General features: G+C 44.0%; 1 protein-coding gene across 3 annotated transcripts in view; it reads right to left on the bottom strand.

Moving 5' to 3' along the window:
• sema6d (semaphorin 6D) overlaps positions 1 to 17,526 on the bottom strand; it is a 277,313-nt gene that overhangs the window by 98,488 nt on the left and 161,299 nt on the right. The window lies entirely within an intron of this gene.

The following is a 17,526-nucleotide window of genomic DNA, read 5'->3' as shown; positions in this document are numbered from 1 at the left end:
AAATTCAGGTGGCATAGTAATTCAGGAACGCCTACCATAAGAACTTGGGAGGAGGTGTCTTAACTTGAAAAGGAGTACCCAAGGTAAAGCAGGAAGATCACTCTGACATAATGTAGAGGAGAACACATATAGTGGTTAAAGGGGTGGGGTAAATCCAACATTTACATGAGGAAAATATCAGAGGCCAGATCAGCCCCTTTTAGCGTGGAGAATTGGAAATAAAAGATTTGGGTTACACCATAACTTTTTCTTTCATCTTTCGGATGAGACATTAAACCTGCCTGCCCTCTCAGGTGGATGTAAAAGATCCCATGGCACTATTTCAAAGAAGAGCAGGGGCGTTATCCTCGATGCCCTGGTCAATATTTATCCCTCAAATGAACCAAATTTGAAAAAAAACGATGATCTGGTCATGATCACATTGTTGTTTGTGGGAGCTTGCTGTGCGCAAATTGCCAGCTGCGTTTCCTACATTACAACAGTGACTTACAAAAGTACTTCATTGGCTGTAAAGCGCTTTGGGGTGTCCGGTGGTCGTGTCTGACTATAAATGTCTGTCTGTCTTTCTTTCAGATGCTGATTCAATTGCTGTGTATTTTCTGATTTATGCCAAGTAATAACTTTTAGTTAATTAAGTAAAAATTTTTTTTTTCCTAATTATGACTTAGTTCCTCAAAACATGTTTTGATATGAGAGGAGCAATAGAGCTTCAGGCAGTTGGGTTGGCAAGAGACTTGCCTTGTGGTTCCTGTAAACATTGTTCTCCCAATTTCTGAGGAAACTACCCACAAATTAAGAATGGCAATTAAACAAAAAAAACAAGTTCGTTGTTTACGACTTGTATAGCATCTCAGTACATCCCAAATGCTTTGCACGGTTATGTGGGCAAACACAGCAGACAATGTGCACACAGCGAACAAGATGAATGGTCGGTAAATTTGTTTTTGGTGGTGTTGGGTGAGGGAGAAATGCTGAGCTGGACACTGGGACAACTAAAAACAGAAAATGCTGAAAAGACTCAACAGGTCAGGCAGCATCTGTGGAGAGAGAAACAGAGTTAACATTTCAGGTCGATGACCCTTCATCAGCACTGGAAAAAGTTAGAGACGTAACAGATTTTTAAGCAAGCCTAGGGGCAGGGAAAGGGGGATGTGTGAAGGGAAGAAAGAACAAAAGGGAAGGTCTGTGATAGAATGGAAGGCAGAAGAGATTAAGAGGCAGCAGGGTTGATGGTGCAAGGCAAAAGGAGATGGCAATGGGGCAAGTTAAGAAACAAAAGATGAGTCCAGATGAGGTGTAAATAGAAATGGCAGGTGCCGTGGGGAAAAAAAATAGGGGCAGAGGTTACGGTCTGAAATTGTTGAACTTGATGTTGAGTTCAGAAGGCTGTAAAGTGCCTAAACGAAAGATAAGCTGCTGTTCCTCGAGCTTACGTTAAGCTTCATTGGAACAGTGCAGGAGGCCGAGGACTGAGAGATCAGAGTGAGAATGGAGTGGAAAATTAAAGTGACAGGCGACTGGAAGCCCAGGGTCATGCTTGCGGACTGAATAAAGGTGTTCTGCAAAGCGGTCTCCCCAGTGTACAGGAGACCACATCAAGAGTAACGAATACAGTACAGGTTGAGCGTCTGAAATCCGGAGTTCCAAAATTCAGAATGTTCCGGAATCCGGACACCAGGCCGATCCATGGCCGGGTCGTCCGGAAAATGTTCCGAAATCCGGACTCTTCCCCCCCGCCTCGGCGACCCGACTTTGCCCCGGCCCTACCTCGCTCCGGCCCTTGGCAGCCTGACCTCGCCCCGGCCCTCGGTGGCCCAACCCCACCTACCTCAGCCCAGACAAGGACGTTCCAAAATCCGGAAATATCGGGAATCCGGAACGGCCGAGGTTCCGAGGTTTCCGGATTTCGGACGCTCAACCTGTATACTAAATTGAAAGAAGTACAAGTAAATTGCTACTTCACTTGGAAGGAGTGTTTGGGGCCCTAGATAATGGGAAGGGAGGAGGTAAAAGGGCAGGTGTTGCATCTCCTGCGCTTGCGAGAGAGTGCTGTGGGAAGGGAAGGGGGTGTTGGGTGTGATTGAGGTGTGGACCAGGATGTTGCGGAGGGAGCGGTCCCTTCGGAATGCTGAGAGGGGAGGGAAGGGGAAGCTATTGGGGAGGGGGACTTAAAACAATCACCATCACTAGATATAAAGTACTAAGCAAACTAATGGGACTAAAAGGTGGACAAGCCCCCTTTAGGCATCCTAGGGTCTTAAAAGAAGTGGTTGCCGAGATAGTGGAGTATAAAAGCAGAGAAGTCTTGCTACAGTTATACAGGGTATTGGTGAGGCCACACCTAGAAAATTGCATACAGTTTTGATTTCCATATTTAAGAAAGGATATACTTGCTTTGGAGACAGTTAAGAGAAGGTTCACACGGTTGATTCCGGAGATGAGGGGGTTGACGTATGAGGAAAGGTTGAGTAGGTTGGGCCTCTACTCATTGGAATTCAGAAGAAAGAGAGGTGATCTTATCGAAACATATAAGATTATGAGGGGGCTTGACAAGGTGCATGCAGAGAGGCTGTTTCCACTGATAGGGAAGGCTAGAACCAGGGGCCATAATCTTAGAATAAGGGGCGCCTATTTAAAACTGTTTTGAGGAGGAATTTCTTCTCTCCGAGGGTTGTAAATCTGTGGAATTCGCTGCCTCAGAGAGCTGTGGAAGCCGGGTCATTGAATAAATTTAAGACAGAGGTAGACAGTTTCTTAACTGATAAGGGAATAAGAGGTTATGGGGAGCGGGCAGGGAAGTGGACCCGAGTCCATGATCGGATCAGCCATGATCATATTAAATGGCAGAGCAGGCTCGAGGGGTTGTATGGCCTACTCCTGCTCCTAATGTTCGTATGGATGCATTGGTTGTAATCTACCAAAATTCCCCGAATTCTGGAGAGGTCCCAGCAAACTGGAAAACCGCAAATGAAACACCCCTATTTAACGAAGGAGGGAGACAGAAAGCAGGAAGCTATAGACCAGCTAGCCTAACATCTGTCATTGGGAAAATGCTGGAGTCCATCATTAAGGAAGTAGCAGCAAGACATTTAGAAAATCATAATGCAGTCAAGCAGAGTCAGCATGGTTTTATGAAAGGGAAATCATGTTTGATAAATTTGCTGGAGTTCTTTGAGGCTGTAACGAGCAGAGTAGATAAAGGGGAACCAGTTGATGTCGTGTATTTGGATTTCCAGAAAGCATTCGATAAGGTACCACACAAAAGGTTACTGCACGAGATAAGAGCTCACGGGGTCGGGGGTAATATATTGGCGTGGATAGAGGATTGGCTAACTAACAGAAAACGGGATAAATGGGTCATTTTCCGGTTGGCAAACTGTAACTAGTGGGATGCCACAGGGATCAGTGCTCGGGTCTCAACTATTTATCCAAATCATTAATATAAATTGTAAAGGGACTGAGTGTAACGCAGCCAAATTTGCTGATGATACAAAGATAAGTGGGAAAGCAAGTTATGAGGTGGGCGCAAAGAATCTACAAAGGGCTCAATTTTTCCCAGTGATTTGCGCCGTTTTTTTGGGGAACAGGCTGCTCTTTTTGGCCTAAGTTGAAAAACCAAAGTTTCTCCAATCAATTTGCACCAGATAACTCAGTTAGTTACGATTCTTTATGTTTTAGCCAGTTTTTTTTTCAGCCAAAGGGGGCGTAACCAGCCACCTACGCCAATTCTGGCCATTTAGGGAAGTTTGGCCAGCTGAGTTACTCCAGTTCTGCTTAGGCCAGTGTATGTGGCCTCTGCAGAAAAACCTTCCCTAAAGTTAAGGAAATCGGCACAGCAGATGCCTGGACACACTAAAAGAATTGAAAAACAGATAGCAGCAACTTAGCTTCAATCATGGCTGAAGGCTGTCCGGTCCCATTCTCGGTCCCCATTCTCCTGGTCTGGTCCCATTCTCAGTCCCTGGTTCGTACACACATGTGAGAGTGAGAGAATGGGACCAGAATGGCAAGCCCTTTGGACGGGATTGGAGGCAAGTTGCTACTACGTGTTTTTCAATTCTTCACTTTGCAGCCTCAACTCGCATTGTGTCCCTGGTTACCATGGCAGCCTGATCTTTTTGGCGCAGATCAAGGCTCCACCCCGAAAACTAAAGGTCGGGTTACGCCTCGCCAAAATGAAGAAATCCAACGGGGAAACTTAGAATATTTTATTTTGCCGTACTTAGGCCCCAGAAATCGGGGGTAACTCTTCAAGTACGCCAAAAAAATGCTTTGGCGAAAATTGAGCCCATAAGAGAGGCTAAGCGAGTGGGAAAAAAATTTGACAGATGGACTACAATATGGCAAAATGTGAGGTTATTCACATTGGTAGGAAAAATAAAAAAGCAAATTATTATTTAAATGGGGAGCCATTACAAAATGCTGTAATACGGAGGGATCTGGGGGTTCTTGTACATGAAACACAAAAAGTGAGTATGCAGGTCCAGCAAGTAATCAGGAAAGCAAATGGAATGGTGGTCTTTATTACAAGGGGGATAGAGTATAAAAGTAGGGAAGTCCTGCTCCAACTGTGCAGGGTGTTGGTAAGACCACACCTGGAGTACTGCGTACAGTTTTGGGTGAAAGGTGATGATAAGAGGAACCCTATCGTGGTTCTGGGCAGGAGGGGAAGGGGTGAGAGCAGAAGTAGGGGAAATAGAACGGATACATTCGAGGGCGATGTCAACCACAGTGGGAGAACCCCTCCGTTCTTCAGACAGTCAAAACTGAATAGGCAGATAGGGCCTTGGTTTATTGTTTCATCCAAAACTATTAGGGGCTCAATTTTCCCCAATAATGTTTTTTGGCGTATTGCAAGAACTACGCCCATTTCTTTGGCCTCGACAAATCCCAAAAAATAACTAGCAAGTTTCCCCGTTCTAATTTTTGAAATTGGCCCCGCTCAGTCTATCCTTTGGCTTCGGGGGGGGGGGGGGGGGGTGAAGCCTAATGTCTGCGCCGAAAAAATGATGCCGTCGCCTCCCCCCCACCCATGCCTTCTGCGCATGTGCGAAAAAAGAGGCTTTTTAGGTGACGGCTATGGGCGCGCATGCCCAGTACAGCTCCCGGTCTGCATTCGGCCATTGTTAAAGAGCCAGATGTGTGTGAGAACTTTAATTCTCAGTGGAAAAATTGGAGCTGCAATACAATATGCAACACGGCTCAAGGGACCAAGAATTTCTCACAGGATGAAGTGGAGGCCCTGGTTACTGTAATTGAGGCCAGACACCAGCAGAAGTCAAATAAAAGTTTCACCAAAAGAAATGAAGAAACGCTGGAACCAACTTGCAGAAGATTACTGTGTACTGGTGACCACCCAGAGGTCTGGAGGCCAGTGCAAAAAGAAGTGGCAGGTCCTTGGTCAAGTAGTTAGTGTAAATATTTTCATTTAATCACTGGAATTACAATTGTAAATGTAACCATCTGTATATGTCCCCCCCGCCCCCAGCAGAAAGACACCCTCTCTAAAAAGTTACATTTTCATCTTTGAGGAGGAAGGTGGCACACAACAAAAGGGAAAGAACTCGAACAGGAGGAGGCCCGGCAAATCTGCACCCACTGACACCCTTGGAAGACAGGGTCGCTGCTTTGATGGTCCTGACTGGAGAAAAACAACCACCACTGCACAAGCTGGGCCCACAATCGAGGAAGAGGGTAAGTCCTGCAAATTCCAGAGTCTGGCTTTGCTTAATGTGAGTACTACGTGAGCTAGCCATGCTTCGGTTCATGGGGATGTCTCCGTCAGCTACGCTTCGGTTGATGCAATGTGCGGTCCTTCAAATGAGCCTGCTGCCTGCGCTGTGTGAGCCTACTCATGCCACCCTGCCCCTCCTCTGCTGCTAACCATTTGTCTGCTCTGTTATATTTTGCAGAACTTGAGGCCAACCCTGATGAGGCGGAATCCGTTGCAGAAGATGATTCAGACGCGGACGAGCCTGAAGAGGAGAACATCTTCCAATCCCACCTTCCAGACCGAGAGCATTGGGGTAAGGGGGATGGGATGGATGTAGCCCCCATTGTTGTACTCACTCTGGAGGAGGTGCCAGGTCTTTTCCTCACCGGGCTCGAGGGTCAGCCAGTAGAATCGCTCCCTCACCCAGACACAGGGGCTCAGCAAACACCCCCACCCCCTAGGCTTCTTTTGAAGCTGCTGCATAATGTAAGGCTTCTCATCCCTTCAGTTCGGCTTCCACCCCACCCCACTTCTTTTGAAACCAAGCCCCGAGCCTGTGTCCGGGCGAGGGAGCAATACTGCTGGCCGATACTCCGACCATCAAGCCCGGTGAGGAGACGTTTGGTGATGGCGTGGCACTTTGAAAAAAATCCAAAATTAAAGAGTTGCATTAGACTTCCTTTTTCTCCCTTTTGAAAAAATTACACTTCATGATGCATATTTAATGTCTTCCTAACTCCCTCCAAAACTTCGCATAAAAACAATGGCGTCTTGCTGCGCCGATTTTTTAACGTGCGCTGGTTTTTCTTAAGTGCCCAGAAGGTTTTATGGGAGTGGTCACATACGCCGTCCTAGGAAAAATGTAAGTTGGCCAAACTTGCATAAATCTGAAACGCTGACACAGACATCAGGTTACGCAAAAAAATACTAACTTAAAAAAATTGTAACTAACCGAGTTACACTAGCGCAGAAACTTTGGGGAAACTTAAGATATTTTAATTTAGACCAAAAAAAAGCGCAGATAACTGGGGAAAATTGAGCCCATTGTACCAGCCTACAAAGCTTGCATAAGGCTGTGAGCCTAGGTTATGGGCTCAACTCTTGAAGCAGGGCTTGAATCCACAACTGCACGACTGAAAGGCGAGAGTGCCAAGCGAACACTTGGATTGGTTCCAAGTAAGCAAATCACAATTAAGCTGAAAACAAAAAAATTATTTTGTTACTGTCATTGAAACAGAGGTCATGAACTCTGGGCTCCCACTAATTCGACATTTCCTGTGGATCAGACTTTTTCATTGTATGTTTTTCACATTGGGATCCACCTATAGGAGCACTGACACCAGTGAGCCAGTGACTCTAACCCATACCCTAAAACAGACCCTGAAATTACAAGGCAGCGATAGACCCGTCAATCAGGGCAAGTTTTCCCCCACTAATGGCACGGTCTCTCAGATGATACCTGGCTCAGACAATTCACCCACCTTCAGAATAAAGCAGAAATGCTAGTCTGGCTAAGAGAACCCCTGTTGATCCAGACATCATAATTAATGTCTCTTCAAAAGGTATGCAATGATTACAAATGCTATAGACTACAAGTATGGGAAATTGTAAGCTGTTAATAATAGATCAACATTAATTAGTTCTATCTGTCATCTGGGTGGACTTGGCATCTATTACTGTTTGTTAGACACGAAGACTAGCTCAGTCCTAAACAACACATCTGTCTGTTTAAACAATTAAAGTATTTTTGTCTTGATTGCTTGTAGACAGTTCCCAATCAACATTAATGGGATGAATCATAATTTGGTTGCCCCCAGAAATGCTTTCTAAACAAGCAGACATTTTAAAAGTGGTTACAATACTGGCAAGCTATAGCATAATAATAAAATAGCAAGTGTTGAGATTTTTGTGATTATGAAGCAAGATGGACCCCTTGGGTCTAGCATAGGCCTTACCTCCTAGCAGGGTCCCCTGATCTTTGCAGCGGGAGCTGGATTGAGCAGTGAACAATTACGGACACAGATATAGAGTGAGAAATGAAGAGAGCGGCAGATTGTGCTAGAAAGGACGGATAAGCTAATCAAACAGATCCTGTAGGTTCTGCTCTCCATGCCCCCCCCCCTCCATTTTTATTCCTGAATTTGTGGTTGAAAACCTCGCAAAATGGGGGAATCTCATGGGATTAACAGCAGCGTAAGCTTCATTGTGACAATTTCACTTCTCCCCGACATCAGTACCAAACCGATGAAGGAAAAAGCTTTTTCTATTTTTTTAAAATCCCATAAAAAAAAAAATCAGATTGCAGCGATAAATCTCTCCAGTTGCTAAAAATATCCTGGCTGTAGCTTTAGCAGCCTGCTTTTCAACAGAAAGGATGGATGTCCTCGAAGCGATCTGTTACTTATGGAAGGGTCCCCCCCCTATGTTCTTGCTGACCTACAAGGTGGACTCTGTTTAAAATCAAAGCCATACTGAGGCTGGAAGCCTTCATTAAAGTCTCACTCTTACAAATATTTAAATTGAAAACATTTTTGACCTACATGTGAAATAATGCAAAATGGGCTTCCCATGTGCAATAATGCAGAATGCAGTTAAGCGAGAAATATATTTGGTGTTTGTGCCACACTTTTACATAGTTCTATTTAGACTGTAATTATGTTCAATAAAAATGAATTTTTCACTGTTTCACAGTCGGTCAAAGCATTGAGAAGTACAGCCCCATTGTATTTTCAGCTTCACAATTTAAATAGTTGTGAGAGGGTGAGACTTTAACAAAGGTTTCCATCTACGTGTCTAAACTGTCCTGCAGCAACACAATTTCATGGTACGTTGCCACTTTGAGAGACTAATGTGCGAAGGGTCAGAGTTAGGTTTAGCTCTGCACTTGGTCTGGCACCAGCACTGTGGAGACAGCAGTGTCATGGAGTGATGAATGGTCAGATTTGTTTGTTTGTGTAGATAGTGTGTCTTACTTAACCTGCTAGGATTTTATCCAGTACTTTACAATTTAAGAAAATATGTACAACATAACTTGGTTTGACTCTCTAGAGCTACGGCATAAAGGGCATCAGGTATGAATTTTACGAGCACTAATTTAATCTTGTACATGAACATCTGAAGGGCAGCAGACAGCTAGGAAACAAATGTAAAAGACCATATACTTACTCCAAATACTGCCCAACCCGCAGCCTGTGCCCCACAGTGCAGCACTTTCCTGAAAGGTTTAATATTTTTACATTAAATATGATGCATTCCGGTTCATAATGAGCACCTTTTCACAATTGATTTTTTAAAAAAATCTTTGAAAATACGACAGGAAAAATACCCCAGTCCAACTGCAGCTCTTACCGGTTCCATTCTGGGATCGGACTTAAGGTTGCAGACGGGAATTCCTGGTTTATTACCAGACCAGGAATTCCCATTTGCAACACAGAGAGGGGTCCTGGACCAAAGCACCAGTGCCAGTTATGAGCAGCAGCTGAGATTTGTAGTTTATGTGCCAACATAGAAAATCAGCAAAAGATGACACTTTCAAAAAAGCCGACGCTGCCTCAAAACCGATTATGTGGACTCTCTTCTACCTGCTCGTTTATGCTGGCATTCTTCTCCACCGCCTTCCTCAATTCAACATGGCATCTTTCTTCCCAACTCTTAATTTATGTTGGCACCGTTCCCTCTCACCATTCGGTTCAAGATGGCACACCTCTCTCCCCATCTCAGTTAATGCTGGCACCTTTCACCCCCTCCCAGTTCATGTTGTCATTTTCCACCTGCTCTTCACTTTGGCATATTTCATATTCCCCCTCATTCTACTCCTGGCTTCTACCTGCTGCTGTACCGAGATTTTTTTTTGCGATCTACTAACTGAAGTGGAGAATGGCATTCATTTTTGTCTCCCTGAACGATGAAGAAATATATGCACCGCATATCCCTGGCTACATTTTGTTCTTGTAATTCCAGCCCAGTATACTGCACACAGCAATTCCAGCCTACTCTACCTTAACAGCAGGACAGACAGACAGAATTGGGATATTCATATTCATGATTCTCCTGAAGGACAGAATCCTCAACAGAAATAATCAGTCTAAAAAAGATTTTAAATTATTTTTAGATGTTTTAAAATATATTTGAACAATGGGTAACATATCTGTGATCTACTGGAATAGGATATTTTTCCAATGAGAAAACCTGATGCCCGAATACCTAGAAGAATGAGAGGTGATCTCATTGAAATATATAAGATTCTGAAGGAGATTGAGAGGGTAGATGCTGTGAGGTTGTTTCCCCTGACTGGAGAGTCTAGAACTAGGGGGCACAGTCTCAGGATAAGGGGTAGGCCAGTTAAGACAGAGATGAGGAGGAATTTCTTCACTCAGAGGGTTGTGAATCTTTGAAATTCTCTGTCCCAGAAGGCTGTGGATGCTGAGTCTCTGAATATATTTCAAGGCTGAGATAGATTTTTGGAGTCTAGGGGAATCAAGGGATATGGAGATTGGGTGGAAAAGTGGAGTTGAGATCGATGATTAGCCATGATCTTACTGAATGTCGGAGTAGGCTCAAGGAGCCGTAAGCCTACTCCAGCTCCGACTTCTCATGTTCTTAACACACTGACAGCTTCAGTGCTTGAGCATTGTTTAGTTAGGATGGTTCAGAAAAATAACTTGCATTTATATTGCACCTTTAACATAGTAAAACTTCTCAAGGCGCTTTACAGGAGTGTTGTCAAACAAAATGTGACAGTGAGCCACATAAGGAGATATTAGGACAGATGAAACAAAAGCTTGGACAAAGATGTATTTTTCAAGGAGTGTCTTAAAAGAGGAAAGAGAGGTAGAGAGACGGACAGGTTTAGGGAGGGAGTTACAGAGCTTCGGTGCCAGGCAGGTGAAGGCATGGCCGCCAATGGTGGAGTGATTAAAATTGGGGCTGCACAACAGGCTCGAATTGGAGGAGTAGCAGAGATCTTGAAGGCTTGCAAATCTCTTGCTCAAAGCACCCTTATCTGCATACTTTGTGAATTACATAATACTCACTAAGCTTTGATCAGTAATGGCCCACCTATAGCATCAAAGTTCCAATAAGTGCAAGTTTTGCTTTGCAAAGGAAATTCAATTTTCAAATAAATTTGCATATGTAGATGAGATGAATTTATTAAGTTGGAAAACACATTAATTATACTTGGTTTAGTAATGACAGGCAGTGGTGGAGCCAGTGAGGAGTCAGGGTGTGTCAAAGTCCTCTCCCAATTACGTTGAGGTTGACCATTTCTGTCGGTCAGGACTCAGCCAAAACTCACTGCAAATGATTTACTCGCTTCACTTTTAAGTTCACGATCATGGTCAGGTTGTGGTTTTGATGTCACCTGAATGGCAACACGGCGTTGGGAGGATGTTGTCACAGTTATGTTGTACCCCAAGCTGGTCAAATCCGGACATCGACCGTTCCCAAACTGTCGACCTTAACCCTACCCCCGACGAGAGAGTTTATGTGTTTTGAGCAGCAGGGGGTTCGAGTCTGTGATGCTACAGCGGAGGTTCTGCTGCAAGGAAGCACCTTCCTCAGGAGATGGCCCGAAAGATGTCACTTAAAGATAAATGAAGTCTTCAGCAACTTTCAGGATGCAGATGGCAAACCTGAATAAAGCTACAAAGGTAGGGCATCCAACTACTCTACGAAATATGAGACAGGTACGCATGTCACACAGTGCTCGCAGCCCGTTACACTGGAGTGCTTTGCATGAGGCAGCAGTACAAGACAACCTTAAAGTTCTTCAAATGCATGGCCATACAACAGCAGGGCATTTCTTCAAGTTGCAATGTCACAGACACTCATTCAAATTGCAATTTATCACCATCACTGTTGTCCCACTGATTTAATAGACTGTTACAATACAAGGCTCTTGACAACTTTCACGGAGGCCACGCTGGAAATCATTGGCTCAGTTAGTGTACATAGAGGGAGTGGTGAGGTGAAGCCAGGGGTTCTCTCAAACTGAAGGGTTAGTATCATCCTTCACTTCACTCACTTGATCTTAAACCGTCATCCACCCGAGCACAATAACGTGCCATGCAAGCACTGTTTAAAGGGGTGTCTCATGAGCAGCAGTCCAACATTTCTTTCTCGAGGCAGCCGACAAGAATCAACCACAGCTTCCAGGTCTGACCAAGAATTCAATACCAACACAACACCCTGCATCAGGCAATCCACCTGCTAGAAGCATCAGCACAAATACATTCACCCTCGGGAACTTGGAGAGCGAGTTTGAGGAAGGTGCACTGGGAGTGCTGAGCATGAGTGAACAGGACCGTCTGGCCTTCCTCAGCTGCAGAACATAGGGGTTTGTATCTCAGAGGCAGTTTATCAAACTGGTATGTCTCAGCAGGATTTTCTACTCAACTGTCCAAAACGCCCTTTTATGTCTGACTAAAAGTGTGCAGTATTTGTTGTAGTTGTAGCTCAGCACTCCATTTCACCTTGGAGAGGTGACAACTCCAGTGGCAGAGGTCCCCAAGCCCAGTCAAAGCATCTCTCTTGAATGCTCAGACTGTTGCAAGAGGTGCCTTGGACTCCCATTTACAAGAGGCTCTCTTCAAATCAGATTGAGAGCGCCATTGCAGTAGGATTTCACTGCCCTCGGAGCTGTCCAGATATCTAACCCCTACTTAGATCTATAGACGTGTTGAGGGAGCGCCAAGCAGCAGGGATATGGGTGAGGCAACTGCGTCTCAAGCTGATGCCGCATCCAGCAACACCCCGCCCCCCCCCCCCCCCACACACATGCATATTGATGGTGGATGTGTCAACCGGCTGATCCTGCTTGCTTTCTAATGGAGCAGCGAATCACATGGAGGCCGTTGCACAGTTCATGGGTTCTTTGCTTAAGAATTCATAGCAACACATTGTTATTAGGAACTAGTTGGTTTATTAATAATGGTCTAACGATCACACTACACATTACCAGTTCATCCATTCGGCTCACAACTGCATGCCTCATTCGTGGATGACCTAGACCCGACTGACTGGGATTTTATTGGGTCTGTGAGCATCACGTGACTGGCTGAGCCACTCTCAATGAACAGCTCTACAAACCGATGAGCATACTCACAGGTGCATACATTACACATGCTACCTCATGACCCAGTCCATGGGTTCTATTGACACCCAGCAGCTTCACAAATACTCCCAATTTCCAGTTCCCACTCAGCTAGTTCATGCCAGCAGATTTCTTGCTGCCAACTGAAATTTCTACCCTAAAGTGTCGTAAGACAGCATGTACTCCATTACAAAGATAAGACACACTTAACAATGTCCTCTGACTTTGTTCACACAATAGAATAATACGGTTTTTACCATTTTATTTACAGGCTTTTTGCTTGGAATACAAAATAATTTACTTGAACGCCAAAATTAATTTCCAGCTGAGCACCCTAATTGTGAGACGCAAGAGTAATTACTAGAAAGTCTCGCAGCATAGCATTATTGGAACATTTTATCATTCTGATTGTAAGCCTTGTGTGACTCACAAGGCCCTGCCTTTTTCTGACCTGTGCTCTCTAAGTGGGGCTCAATGCTGGGAATGTTGATTTTGTAAGTTAGTGTCTTGCCTCATCAATTATACATTCCCACTAGGGATAGTAAGGAAATGAAAGTCAAATGGCTTCAACTGTAATACCTCCCCGTAGACTGACCAGAAAGGATAGCTATCAAAGGTGGCAATACCATGAAGCATACAGCTGATTTATGCTGCACTTGGAGATGCTAAATTGCCTTGGAAGGACTACATATGTTGACCCTGTTTTATTATCTATTAGACTTGCAAAATTGCAGTTGTGCCTATGTAAAAATGAAACTACCTTGTAATGAGACTTAACTAGCTGTCACTGTTCAAAACAGAAAAGAAAGATTTTATTTTAAGCATTACTTAAAATCCTTGATCTTAGACTGTCATCCCAGATGAGACTAGATCAGAGTGAACACCATGAACTACAACTTAATCTTTTGCTAACCTCTGTAAAGATATGACTATACACTGATTAGGAGTGCATGCATGGCAAACATTAGAGTATCACAATTATCAATCAGCATCGCCCTGTAGGAGAGATGTCTATGCACATGGTTAACGTTTGAAGAGATCCTTTTAGGTGGGTTTCTGATGTTTGGCGATAATTCAGAAATTGCTAATTTGCTTTTATCAAAGTGGCAGCAATTAATGTCACATTTGCTCCTATAACTGGGCATTAAATGAAATGGGTGCTAGTGTAAATTCTCCAATGTAAATGGGACTTTTTGGCAATAATTACTGTTCTAATGTGATATCCTGGTTTGAGAAATTAAATGGGTAGTGAAGTCAAGAATTCAACCATGCAAGAGCATATATTGGGAAATACGAAGCCAGTATGATGAACTTGGAATTACAGCTTGGTTTTTAGTATAGATGCTTTGTCAAGCTTGGCTTGATGCAGCTAGTTATCCTGAGTAATAAGATTGATGGTGACAACTATAATTACCATAGATGAGATAGTCTCCTTTATAGTTTACGATGCAAGCAAGAACACAAACTTGACTGGATAGTCTAGTCCTCTCAAATTGCAAACAAGTGAGTAATGCAGTGTTGCCCCAGAGAGTTAGCGCAAATATTAAATATGATTTCACTCTATAGCAACTGAGGTAATAACCAACATTCAACATGTTTTGGTGTTTTTGTCATACATAACAGTTAAACAAGGTTTCTCAATCATGATTACTCCTTGTTGTTTTGTACTGAATGATGTACTTTTAAGAGGTACATCACTCACTTTCAGGCCAAGTTTTCTTCGCTCTTATCCACATACGGGCAGATTGAGCAACTCAAAGTGACAATCCTCAGTCTTGAATTTTTAATAAGACTTTCATTTTCTATCACGTAACATCTCTTTCCCATGTAAATATATATAGTGCTTCCATGCAATGTATCTTTTTTTCCCCACTCAAGAACAGTAAACAGTCTAAGGCTGTGTGGAAACACTCCAAATGAGAATTTCACCTTTTATTGTGCTTTCTATTTCTATTTCTTCCTTCTTCCTTTTCACCAATTTTCTCCCAAGCTCCTTCCTGGAAAGCATAGGTAGAACGTCCAAAATCCGGGCTTCTAAAAACTGGAGTTGTCCGAAAACCGTACATTGTGCAGATTGCAAGAGTCGTTGTCCAGAATCCGGAAATATTTCCCGAAAATCGGACTTTTAAGCTGTACATACCTTTTCCAAACATGAATCCAAAAAAAATATGCAACCCGGTGCGGCCCGGCCTCGAGTTTGCTGGATTCGGGCATTTGGATGTAACGCTCCAAAATCTGGAAATACACGAAAGTCGGCCCAAGGGTTTCCGGATTCGTGACGGTGGATTGTCTCTGCAATCCGGAAATACCCAAACATCGCCCACAAGGTTTCTGGATTCGTGACGTCTGATTTTCTTCTCCGAAATCCTGAAAAACTCGCAAACCGGGATGGCCTCGGTCCCGAGGTTTCCGGATGTTATACCGGTATTCATTTCTTGCTTGGGTACACATTCCATGGGCACACCCTCTGGTACTGTGCCCATTTCTTTGTACGAGCCTAGATACGGTGTGCCGGCAGGCAATTCAACCACAGGGGATGCACCGCTTATCCTGGCTCCTGTCGAGCTATTATAACCTTGTATAACTCATTAGCAACCTGATTTTTGGCCTATTATTGGCAGGCTTGGAGAGGATTCAGAAAAAAGAAACAAGTCGAGTCCAACACTCAAAGATTTGCTATAAGCTGAAGCTCTTTGTAGAATACTAATGCGGGGGTGGGGGGGGGGGGGGGACATCATCCATGCTGATAGGAGTAGCTAATTTAACTTTGATTGCAGAACCAGAAGACACAATTAGCAAGTCTCAATTCAGGCCAGATTATATGAAATGTTTTCCTTATAGAATACTAAGCGTTGAATAGACTTCTTTGAAAAGCAGATGAATGAATATGGTTATGTAAAGGATTGATGATTACAGCAATGGGCAATGACACAAATGATCAAATATGGTATGGAGCAATAATGGCTGGAGCTATAGGAATGTTGGCTGCCGTATACAACATCATAGTTCAATGATGTAAATTGCACTGTTAGATTAATATCTGAGTTTTCCCTCAATTACGTGAGATCAGAGAAAAACCATGTGTCAACTTGGCTCACCCTTGCCTTTGGGCCAGAAAGTGATGAGTTTGAATGTAGTCAAAGGCCCACTAATAGCCCCTCTCACTGATTGGGCTGGATTCTTGGCTAGTTGCTGCCTATGTTTTCATTCCGGAGGGGCAGCAATGAGCTCCTCCGGGCGGGCAGTTAGCTGCCAGTGCCCCGCCAGGATTTTCGGTGCTGGTTTCGGCGGGGCACGGAGCATTACTGCCAGGAAGAGGCGAGCCGGTGTGCAACGCCCCTGGTTGCGACACCAGCTCGATTTTTGACTCCTGCCCAATCCTCAGCACTCCGTAGAGCGCCCTGCTGGGACCGCCTGTGAAAGCAGGCGGTCCGAGCTGTAGCGGCCGCAGTGAGGTAAGTAATGTCCACCTCAGGTAAGTGTCATTGTTTTTTATTTTTATTTTTTTGGGGATTTATGTTATGGTGGCGTGGGAATGTTTTTGGTGGTGGGGGGGGTGTGGTTGCCCCCCCAGAGCGCTCCAAGGTCGGCTGTTTAGCTCGGGATTTTCGCTTGCTCAGCCGGCCTAGCACCAGGGAGATGTGTAGAGCCTCCCTTAGCGCTCTGTCCCACACTCGGGGCCCAGCTGCCGAATTTTGCTGACTGAGGCGCAAACTGTTCCCGGGTGCAAACTTTACCGTCCCGCCGCCATTACCGCCCCGAAATGAGCAAAACCGAAAGTACAGCTCATTGGCTTTACAGCAGGTTACTGAGGGCGTGAGGAGGGCAGGCCGGCCAAGAATGAGAGCCACCGATGCAGCCTCACATAGCTAAAGGAGGCGTGTTGTGGGGTGATATCAGCACAGCATAGGATGTTTGTAACCCCGTTCATTTCTAGAAGCAGACATTAGACCTATCAGAGATGATTCTGATTCAACACCAATTGGTTACGGTTGATCAGAAGCAGTTCTGATAGGACCTATCAGAGCTGCTTCTGTGTATTGGAACCGATTACTATATAAAATATAAATTCACATTCATTTCTCTAATTAAATTGTTTTTTGGAAATAAATTAACTATTAATAACTTTACTAATAAAGTCACGTTAAATACTACGCACTAATAGAAAATCAGAATAATTACAATTTAGTCTGCAATAATCATCTCAGTTGTTCAAGAACAAAGATTATTTGTGATAAATGAATTGAAAATCTATTAGCTTGGAATTAATCTTCCATTTAGTAAATGCAATTATAAAGTCTATGTTATATCCACAGACCTGAAACATTAACTTGGTTTCTCTCTCCACAGTTGCTACCCGACCTGCTGAGTATTTCCAGCATTTTCTGTTTATATATCTTCTGATCTCTCGTCCTGCTTGAGGCTTCTTCACTTTGTACTTGTGCTCTTTAATCTGGCACACATATCCCAAGTTAAGGAGCATGCTTGCATCTACATTATCTCAGGATTTGGAGACACCTGGATCATGTCTGCCTTCAATATTTTTTTACCAAGTAAAACAGTTGCTACAATGTGATTTTCTCTTCAGAACCTCAAGCCCCGAGTGCAGGAATCATCTGTGAACTCTTCTCCTCTCTGACTTATTGATATCTTTTTGAAGGAAGGAAGCCCAAAATTACACAGTATTATTGCCACCTTGCCAATGCTCTGTATGTTATCT

This window comes from Pristiophorus japonicus, chromosome 17 (assembly GCF_044704955.1).
Source record: "Pristiophorus japonicus isolate sPriJap1 chromosome 17, sPriJap1.hap1, whole genome shotgun sequence".
Classification (NCBI taxonomy): Eukaryota; Metazoa; Chordata; class Chondrichthyes; family Pristiophoridae; genus Pristiophorus; species Pristiophorus japonicus.
The sequence above is the reverse complement of the archived record's forward strand: the minus strand, read 5'-3'. Positions and strand labels throughout refer to the sequence as shown.